This window comes from Lampetra fluviatilis, chromosome 19, assembly GCF_964198595.1.
Source record: "Lampetra fluviatilis chromosome 19, kcLamFluv1.1, whole genome shotgun sequence".
NCBI lineage: Eukaryota > Metazoa > Chordata > Hyperoartia > Petromyzontiformes > Petromyzontidae > Lampetra > Lampetra fluviatilis.
Genome location: NC_136293.1, coordinates 12295234 through 12306673, shown reverse-complemented (window position 1 = coordinate 12306673; position 11440 = coordinate 12295234).

The following is an 11440-nucleotide window of genomic DNA, read 5'->3' as shown; positions in this document are numbered from 1 at the left end:
TAATTAGACTTTTTTAAAATGTTTTTTCCTACAACATCAGAGTGCAGCGCCACATTAAATACGCACTACAATGACAATAGTAAAATGATTTAAAGCATGTGTATTTATTCATTTGGGGTGGGGCGCAGAGCTTTGACGTCATATTTGAGGTGGGGTTTGACTTTTTGTGACGCCGTGTGACGAAGGGGGGGGGGGTAAATCGTCCAAAATCGCGTGACGTCATTTATGGGCGGCCCCAAATGTGCGTTCACGTGGATAATACGAACGTATATATGCGTGCAGCCGTTGATTACAGCGTCACTTTGATTGTAAAAGACGTGGCGTGAGGTTGCCTCGGGGTGCTTCTCTGGTGCGATGATGGCTTGCTGCACCACGCCGTCCTTGGCCCTCTCCAGTCTCGATGTTTTACAAATCGTACCAGGCACTCATTTAAGACCAAGTCGACCAATGAGCGTTTGGAATTTGGGAGTTAACCAAAGTGCCGCGATAAAAAAAAACATCAGAAAGTTCGCGAACGAGAGGGAGGCATCCGTCTATCGAGCTCGCGTTGGCGAAGAAACCAGACGAGCCCGCGCCAGGCATTGGCCCAGCCTCCCTGCGGGAGATGCTTGCTACGTGGAGTTTTTAGAAACAAATCTCAATTGTATAATTCGCGGGAGAATATTTCAAGTTCGACAAATTTGACTTAATATTGCATTAACACGCCATTGGATATTTTACATCCGCTTTTGAACCAGACGGCGCCTACGCTTTATGGTTAATACACCCGCAGCACTAACCAGGGCGACCGCTGGTGTCGAACCGCAAATCTCTGCAACATGCCGGCGAACGCGCTGCCGCTGCGAGGCCGTTTCGCACTCATAGCTCCGCACAGATGGATTGCAAGACTCGAGTTCTGTACTGCGAGCCCTTAGCCAGCTCGCAACCCCTCATGTACAGCGTTAGGATGATGCAGTCGCGTGGAAAAAAATATAATATTTCTCCTGCTACCGTCGCTGATGCTGTTGTATTATACTGCATAGTTACGCATACAACAATTTGCAGAAATTGCCAATGACAGCAAGGGAGATCTCACCTGTTCCACCTGTTCCGATGAGCGTTATAGGTCATTAGATTCCTCCCAATATAAAGAAATATTCTGAAAATTAATATTCTGATTTTAAATATAGTCTTGTGCACGCGACCCTCCCACCCCGGACTATTGGGTGTGTACCCCGTTATGATAATTAATATGTAATGAATATTATATTTATAATTGTTCATCACAAGTGTCTTTGAGTTGCGCTCGTTTATACTATGTGTTGTGCTCATTTAAAATGGCCTTCGTTCCTATCAGCAGAGTTACGGTCGAGGAAGGGAGGTTTTCATGCCCTCGCCCAGAAATACATTAGTGATATCGCGCCTGAGACCTTGAAGGGGCATCGGCCCTTTGACCGAAATAAGTTAGTTAATGTTGAGCCTAGCAAGAAGTAGCAAACGCCATATATGGATATAACATCCGGCCTCCTAGTCTAAGTAACTAGGTTCTACAACGTCCCACGGTCTGGTTGCATTAACGGTCGTTAATATCGATGAGAAGAGGTGTGATTTAAAGGTCGGAACATGTCTGTCTGTTCTTCACCCGAGGACGGCTGCTTGCGTTGTGGCCGAAACGTCGTGAAAATTGTATTTTATTATGTTGTATTTGTATTATTGTATTATTCCCTTCTACGTGACTTTACCGAAAGAATCAAGAAGATGAATCCCTGCAGTCACGAAAGCTTTAAATCGAAATGTAGTCTATTAGTCTTTAATTAGTGAGTCTGACACAAGGCATACCGAGTCTGACTCATCGCCTGAGAGGTGAAAGGTCAGAGTGGTGCAGGAACCTTCGTGCCCGACACCAAAGACACCGCGAGGGGCCCTGCCGGCCGGAGTGACGGGCATCTGCCGTGCGCCAGCGAGGGCACGACCAGCGGGTCGACCGCGAGCCACGTCGGCGGTTGGGGCTCCCGTGCGTCACGCACGCGCACGCACGCGCCGAAGGAGCGAAACGCATCCTCGCTGGCAGCCTTGAGACGGTGCCATGCAGCGGCGTGCCAGCTGCGGACTGTCTGGGTGGTTGCAAGCCAAGAGGGGCGAGAGACTGACGGGAGGTGTCGGTCCTCGCTTATGGACGGCGCATCGAGCGATTGCCTTGTTGTGACAGATCTTTTTCATCTTCTTGGTTCTTTCGGTAAAGTCACGTAGAAAGGAAATAATAAAATAATAAAAATTAAATATTATAAAATAATTCTCACGACGTTTCGGCCACAACGCAAGCAGCCGTCCTCAGGTTAAGAACAGGTCTGTCGGAAAGACAGCGTTATTTCCCTTCAACTTGACTTTACCAAAAGAACCAAGAAGATGAATCCCTGCAGTCACGAAAGCTTTAAATCTAGATCTTTTCCAATTCTAACGTCACTTATTCACGTCACCTAAAAAGGCGATGAGTTCATTTTAGAGGGCTTGTACGTTAGCTGATTATCCACCTAGACATTAAACTTTATTTCATCATACGTTGGTTCGTACGGTTGTGTAGGTCGCGTGTTTTTCGTGTATACTGTAGAAGAACAACGGTGCAGAGTTGACGTGCTTATGAGACTAGTTGATGCTTTAATCAAAAACTCGGACACTCGGTCAACGACAAATCCGAGTGGTTTATTGCTGTTTCTTGAGTCGTATCGTTTAAAAGCCCGAACTGCTGGACGGATCCATGAACCTGGTGACCATTGTGGAGAAAGTCTTTATTATAATTGATGTCAGAAAACCCGTAGACTCGAACTTGCGAGAATCATGTATTTATATAATAAGACCCTCCGCGTACAACAGGACCGCAGAGTCTCGCCTATTGAGCTCGTTCAGCAAACCTTGTGGTGTAGGCTCCTCCCTTCGGGTTTCCGAAAGCTTCTGCAGTGGTGGTGGTGGTGAGGGTGGTGGGGTTGGTGGGGGGGCGGTAGTGTAGCGGATAGTGTAGCGCGCTGCGCTACGAACCTGGTGACCCGAGTTCGATTCTCGCTCACGGCTAACACCAGGCGACGATTGTCTGAACCGGTCCTTGGCCTCCCCTACGTCGATTCTGCCTCCAAATGAGCACCTTGTGCGATGTGTAAACATCGCCACTGGGGATACAAAGGCGGTCGGGCGTGGTGCTGGCCACCCCCCCCCCCTCGTGTGCCGTGCCGGCCTTCATAGGTGCTCGCTAACAGCACTTGCCTCTAAAGTATGTTACAGGCTACACGGGGATCTTTGTCTTTGGTGGGGGGAGGGGGGGGCTTTCGGTGATTTCCCGAAACCCGCGCGCGTCACTTCACGGCCGCGGGGCGCACTACGAACATTCGCAGTGAGCTCGCTCATGGCACGGCATCTATGCGGACACGACATTTGAACGCCAATTCGGATGAGACATTGAAGACGGGGTGGGGTGGGGGTCCTACTGCGGTGCCCGCGGCTCTGTGTACATTCCGTATGCATTGACAATGAATGACGAAAATGTTGGCGTGAAACTGCCGCGTAACGTAACGCCTAAAACCATCACGTGGATCGTGTAGCATCGTCTGCGATAACTTAAGTTAAGGCTCGTGTACAAGAGCCTACACACGCAAGCGACCACGCGTCCATGCGTTCTCATTAGGGTATAGCAATGGGGGGGACCAAATCTTCCAGGGGGTGTGGGGGTCCCTCCCCAGAAAAAAATATCTAAATTTGAAAACGAATTTCCTGCCAAAAATATTTAAAAAATCACTACCACATAGCATGAACTTTTTATTAATGTTTTACAATAATGTCTAATAGTGTATTGTATTACATCGTTCTGTTTTTTTATTTTACCTTTTCTTGTTTCATTGTATGTAATGGCAGAGAGTATGGATTAATAAAGTACAACCATAACCACAATCATATAAACAGAAATCTATTTTATAGCAATATATATTTGGGGTGGGGGGGGGGGCATTTTGAGCATATTTAAAGTGTCCACCCCTCCCCCAATATATGTTATAATTACGGCCTTGGGGGTATAGCATAATAATAATGATGCATGACTGTGACAACGTCACTTCTCTGCATTTGCGAGGCGAATGCGCTCTGGCTGCGTGACGTAGATTCTTGAATTCCACGCGAATTCGGCGAAATGAAGTCGAGGGAGACATGGCTCGTGTGATGCGCAGTGCATGCAGCGGGCAGCCTCGCTTCGATTACCCATGGGGCGTTGCTTTGCAAATAGCGACGAGGCTAATCTATTGAGTAATAGGGCAGCGTGAACAACAGTGTCGTCTTATTTATAGAACGTGACGCAGTAGTTACGGGCCGTCCATAAATGACGTCACACGGCGTCACAAAAAGTCAGACCCCCCCCCCTCAAATATGACGTCACAAAGCTCTGCCCCCCCCCTCCAAAAATAAAACATGCTTCAAATCGCTTTAAACTATTGCCATTGTAGTACGCATTTAATGTGGCGCTGCACTCTGATGTTGTAGGAGAAAACATTTATTAAAAAGTATATTTAATTAAGTAGAGCGTGTTATCTATATTCATTTCAAGTTGCGCATTTTGATGTGACATCACATTTCTCACCCCCCCCCCTCGTCACATCGTCACAAATGTCTGACCACCCCCCTCCTCCTAGATGCGTGACGTCATTTATGGACGACCCCTTTTCCACTAACACTGACAACGGCACGGTAAAACAACCCCCGTCACCAACAAAGGCGTTTTGAAGGCCTTCATTCAGCAGTGGATTAGCAGAGACCTGTGGATGCATTACTCTTACAGTTGAATGCGAGGGGATGACACCAAAACTGAACGCAGAGTCGTTCATGAGGCACGAATTTGCTCTCCTGCTGCTGACAACCATTGCCCTGGAGTTGGTGATCTCACGCAATCGTGTTCTCATCTCTTCGTGTAACACAATTTTTGTTCCTGGATATTAATAGTTATTTTTTAATTGCTTATGCCTAAAAAGTACAGAAAATGGATATTATTCCCCACAAACTTTACTTTTCTGACCAGGACTTTACGTGAAGGAATTATACAAATGCACACGTTTTCTCATTGAAAATAGGTACATTTCGAAATATCACTGTCTTGGTCACAAAAGTAAAGTGTTTGGGGAATAACAGCCATTTTTCTATACTTTTGAGGCATAAACAATTAGGAAATAACATTTACTACCCAGGAACAAAATACCGTTTTGTTAGTGTTATTTATAAACGAGATGACGTTATCATCACGTGTGGGGTGGGTGCTGGCGGATTGCCAACAGGGTCCCAATTCCGCACGGCCGCAGTGGAGGACCCTGCGGGCTGCGTGTGGCCTCCACACCTTTACAAAGTTGCCGTTAGAGTATTTAGATGATTTTGCTGCTGTAAATGTCCACACGATGAGCCTCTTTGAGCTATGAATCGTGGCCAGGTCGAGTCTGAAAAACAAGTTAATAGCTTAGGGGGCTTTACCTGGTAATATCAAACATATATTCTACTTTTATTTGTATATACTTAGTGATTTAATCTGGGATTGAAGCTTTCGTGACTGCAGGAATTACAATGCTCATTGGTTCTTTCGGTAAAGTCACGTATGTAGAATACAAATAAAAATAAAATATGTTTTTTTTTAAATAACATTTTATTTTTATTTTATTTCTACACACGTGACTTTACCGAAATAACCAATGGATACTTGGGGATTTGTTTTACATGTCCCGTATTCTGCACTCATGTCATCTTTTTGTTTTGTTGTCGTAACGTTCTGAACCCGCCCCTACTGGACATCTGTGAAAACGAGCTTCATAGCTCGTCGGATTTCTCCAAGTAATAAATAAATAAATATTCTTATTCCAGCCCTGCGGCATTGGCCTCTCCGTGCCGGGGAGAGCGCTGGCGGCAATGAGCGTCCCGGCACCCCGGTGGCGCCGTTGGCCACAACTCCTCTCGGTGGCGTGAGGTGGCCTCCCCCTGCACGCCCTGCTGTGCGGCCCATTGGAGCGCGCGCTGCGGGGTGGGTGGCGGACTAAGCAATGGCACGGATGGCTCCATCAGATTCGCAGTCTTTATTTTGCAACCGGTAACGGGAACCAAGAAAATAAAGCGGGCAACAATACAACCCAGAATTGTTTGCTTTAGTCAGCTGACATATAAAAGTGCATTTATAATAAAATGTCATGTTACAGATGGTATAATCAAAGGTGTAAACTTTAAAAGAAAGAGACAAAATGCTTAAATTATTCCAGGAATTTAAACTTTTACGAATACTGTGCTTATAATCACACAGCGCGTTGCATCGTTAAATAAAAGATGGCCACACTACACTTGCGGGTGTACAAGACAAATAAAATAACAACACGCGAAAACTTCCATCGTAATCTCAACAAGTATTGACAATCAGCTCAACAACGAGACAGTATACATTTCAAATCGGTAAACAGGCACTTGAGCAATGGCGTGGGTAGTGTGGGTCATATTTTCTATATTTAATCAACAACCACATTCAGACATACGCATACAATTTTTGGTTTGACTCTTACTATATACAGACAAATACAAAACTAACATGGAATGATATGTATGCAACTGCAATCGTTGGCATATTCTCTTCTTAGACCTGACATTCATGTGGGCCCTCGTGTGTGTTGCCACATCCAACAAATAAACTCAAACACACATCACTGTTCCGAGATCGGAAAATAACCATCACAGGCTTAACTATTTGGATGAAGATTTGTAAAAGTTCGATGAATATTTATGCAGATTAAATATATGCACGAGTGCAGTAACGATAGCATGAACAATTTTTTTGTCAACATACACTGGCCATCACGGCGGTGATGGCCACACACAGGTGGAGATTTTGTAGAAGGCAGTATCTTCTTAGGTTTTTTCGGTAAAGTCACGTAGGTAAAACATCAAAATGAATGAAAATAAAATAAAATAAAATAAAAATTCACGACGTTTCGGAGGCAACACAAGTCTCCGTCATCAGGTGGGACCGTCACAACCAGATTAGCTGCATCAAGTGAGGCAATGATTCAAGATGTAATCGCCTCACTTGATGCAGCTAATCTGGCTGTGACGGTCCCACCTGATGACGGAGACTTGTGTTGCCTCCGAAACGTCGTGAATTTTGATTTTATTTTATTTTATTTTCATTCATTTTGATGTTTTACCTACGTGACTTTACCGAAAAAACCTAAGAAGATGATTCCTTGCAGTCACGAAAGCTTCAAATCTAGAATTAGAAGGCAGTAGTTGCAGGTCCACCCTGACCACGGCCAACTGGACAGAAGACCGCTCATGAATTGTGTCCGTCAATTCTTCAGGTGGCGCGTGCATGGGGCACGCGACTACCCTCCCCGCAGTTGTATCTGCATGGTGATGGTGGAGTGTTGCTGAATCCCGTACCCCTCCAGCTTCTGATCGTCCTCCAGGGTGTGGGTGCTGAAGGTGAGGATCTGCTGTTTGACCGGTATGCCCGCCTTCTGCTGGACCTTCTCCTTCAGTGAGAGCACCGAGTCGGAGAGCTTCACCTCTATCGTCAACGTTTTGTTCGTGAGCGTCTTCACGAAGACGTCAACGGCCTGCGTGGAATATGAAATGAAAAGTTAAAACAATGCCGTCGCGTTACAAATGCCATCTTCACTTGGGCTACGCGCCGAGTTTTTTTTTGCAGGCATATAGGCTGTTGTTAATTTAGAATGTCCATTCGTAGAATGGTGGCATAGGTGCTCTACCACCTGTTGGCTGGCTGGCTCCATAATGAATGTTACAGTGAAGAGAAGAAGCCATTATCAGGCCATACTATTAAAGCAACGTAATGAGATGCAACATGACACTAATACACATCGAATCAGACTCAAGATAGCTGCATTGAGTACCAGGGGATTAGTTTATAATGTCAGTGTTCTCGTCACTTCTGTAACTGCACGGGGGGTACCTTGCAGTCGGGGGCGGCCCTAGACTAGTTGCCAGCAACTGTCGCACTCGGAGAACCATGCAATCGGCACCCCCAAACCCCAAGGGCAGATCTAGGCTGAGGTTTTTGGTAAACTGGGGAACATTTTGCCCGTATTTTCCACTTCATCTTTTTAAGCGTATTTTTTTTAAACAAAGGCATAATTATTTGGTTTGTCCGTCTGTCCAAGCAATACATTCTCAAATGTTGATGAATGAATTATAATTCATATTCCCTCTGTGCATGCACGGGAATTGAAATAATGGCACAATTATTATTTTATTTCTATATTTTTATTTTTGTTGTCTCGAATTTGGTGCCCCACTTAATGTGGCATCCGAGGTAACCGCCTAGGTCGCCTATATGGATGGGCCGCCCCTGCTTGCACTCAGAGTAGTGAATGAGCCGTGTTATCCGTGGCCTGCAATAGGCTTTTGAAAGTCAAATTCGGCCCTCGGTGAGGAAAATGTTCCTTAGCCCTACCCGAGATCAAGGCTGGCTGAAACAGAAAGGCATTCACAAAGTCACTTTTCTAAATTCGTTTTTTGCATTTTCTCACACCGACCCAGAGGTCGCGTTGGCGATTCCGAGTGCGTGTCAAGCGGCTCTGCTTACGTGGTCCACGTGAAGCAGGTTGACGGTGGCATTCTGCTTCAAGCCGCAATTGGCGAGGGTGGTGGCGTCCTGCAGCGCGGTGCCCCCGTAAGCGAGGCGCTGCTGAGCGGGCGACACCTTCCACTTGCTCTGGATCCTGACTTTCAGCGCCAGCACCGACTCGGACAGCTTCACCATCAGCCTCAGGGACTTCCCCTCCAGGTCCTTCACGACGATCTGCAAGGCCTGCGTTGGGGAGCGGGGGTGACGGGAGAGTGCACGGCATTTATTTTCAACGAAGGGTGACACACACGTGAATAGTCTACAGCTATCCACTTTTAGTGCTCTACATTACAATGCGTTGACGATTTTTTAAACTCGGCACGTGGGGCTCATGCTTGTCAGGTTTTTGACTACCCCATGATAATACAGTTAAAAGAAAACAAATATTAAAACATTCAGATTGCACTGTAATGTTTTCACCAAGATGTATCGTGTAGAAATATGTAAATACCCATTAAACGTAAAAAAACAAGTCACGTTTCAGCTTGCATCTGCCATCTACGTTGCGTTATGTTTGATGTACAGTCTAACAGCACAGTTTCATTCACAGCCTGTACGTGTCCACACATATGCATGCACGCAAATATTGTTGCGATGTTACCGTCGGCCTTCAGCCATTGGCAAAAATATTGTCAACTTCACGAAGTTGCCAGGTAGGTCAGTGGCATTGTGTGGTTGTGCCTGGTGCAGTTACACCACTGCTGTTGTGCCTGCCTGCGTGCCTGCGTACCTGCGTGCCTGAGTGCCACTCACGTCGTTTGGGTTCTTCATCATCGCGAGCAACATCGTCTTCATTTCGCTGCTGGGCGCCTCCTCGACGCCAACGACCGTGATCCTCTCCGGATCCCAGACGCAGTCCTCCTCCAGCTCGCTGGTCACCATCCCGCAGCCCCGCGGCACCCAGGCGGTGTCGTAGCCCTCGTCGTGCCAGGTGAGACGCAGGGGGTGGTCCTGGCCGTCGATTTTCTTCACGCGCCCCACGTTCACCCTGAGCTTCAGAATCACTTTGACGTTCTCGGGCTTCCCAATCGGATACCGCCTCGCCTTCTCGATGTCGCGGCTCACGTAGACGCCGGGCCCCAGCATGCCGCGTGTGGACCGCCTGAAGCCCTGCGCGAGGATGCCGCGTGCCCCGTGCGCGTCGGTGCCGTGGTACATGATGTAGCGCCGGTCATCCTTGGGGCTCTCTCCTCCCTGCAGGGAGCAGGGGCCATTGCGGTCTCCGATGGTCTCGGAGCAGTCCATCGTCGTGGAGCGGTGAAGGCGAGAGGATCTGTAGGCGGTGCTGAGAAACGCAGCACGATCTTGGTGAAAATGCAGCCTCGCAATTAAAACCACGAGCAGACGAAACGGAACTTTGTTAATTCGTCACAATTGGCTACGTTCGTATTTGTCGAGCAACCTCGTGTGGCAACGTTAGAAACACATGGAGCCTATTGTTGCAAAACTTAATGGAACATAAACACCTACAGCTATTTTGTTAAACCAACTGCTGAATGAGGAGTTCCCCAATCCTCGGCGGTCGTGGGGGTTATTTGACCATACTTCACCAACGCACAACCTGTTGTTGTTGTTGCACTGCACGCAGCCGGGCTCCGCTCTACACAAGAGACAGCATCGGCAGAGAGCGCAGCGACCGCGGGTATCTCACCTGTTCCACTTGACTCGTCTCGCAAGAGAAGGAGAAGGAGTCGAAGGAGGAGAAGAGGCTGCGTGTGTCCCTGCCGTTGCGCGCTGCCCTCCTTATAAAGTCGCGCACGCGCCTCACCCTCCTAGCGCAGAGCCCCGGGGCTGGGGAATCCACGCAGAGCCTCTCCGACTGAGTTCAATCCGCACCGCGGTGTGGGCTCCTCCCAGCCGCCAGACCTCCCTTTCGGGTTTCCGAAACCTGCCTCTGTTTGTGACCGTGGTGCTGGAGGTTTGACAGCAGAGGTCCTACTCCGAATCAGTCGGGCGCCACTATCTTTCCATCGGCTGCGCAATGTTGTGTGGAAGCTCCCTCGTCTGTCGCTCCGCAAGACACTTGGGGTCTTCTCGACCACAGTCATGCCCTTCCTTTTCTATGCGTGAAATATTCAGGCTGGCATGCCTGCGATCCATCCTGGGTTTAACCAGGCTGGATTGTGTGAGGAGCTCACAAATCCTTGAAATATCTGGACACAGTGAGCTCCTCCGGCAGGCAAGGCTGCATTGGCTGGGTCATGTAGCCCGCATTCCCAGCCATCGCATGCCCAAGCAGCTTTTGTTTGGCCGCATCGAGGGGGCTAAACGGGTACGACATGTGTTGGTGAAGAGATGGAGTGGTGCGGTATGGGAGGATGTGGAGTTGAGTGGACTTGCCGACGACCGGTACCGGCGGTGTCAAGATCGGCCTCTGTGGAGGAGGCTCGTGAAGGACGCCGCTGCTGCTGGGCAGTTGGAGGCAGTCGCCCTCCAGCAACAACGGAGAGCAGAGGAGCGACGCTCACAACAACGAGCGGAGCGCCGGCCGTTTAAAATACAGCACAGGCGTAGCACAGGTGGTGCATCGGCCAGTCCTCTCAGTCGGCGAACCCATGGCGGCACCTGGGTCTGTCGCGAGACCTCCTGTCAGCGAGATTTCGACACTTTACGTGGCCGCAAAGTGCACCTAGCCTGGTACAGGCGCCGTGGTGACGTCACCGTCACTTAGTGGCGAGTGGCGCGGAATTGGTATTTGGGGGGGAGGGCGAGGAATGGGAGGGGGGGCGAAGAGTGGGGGGCGAGGAGTGGGGGGGGAGCGAGGAGTGGGGGTGGGGGCGAGGAGTGGGGGGGGGCGAGGAGTGGGGGGGCGAGGAGTGG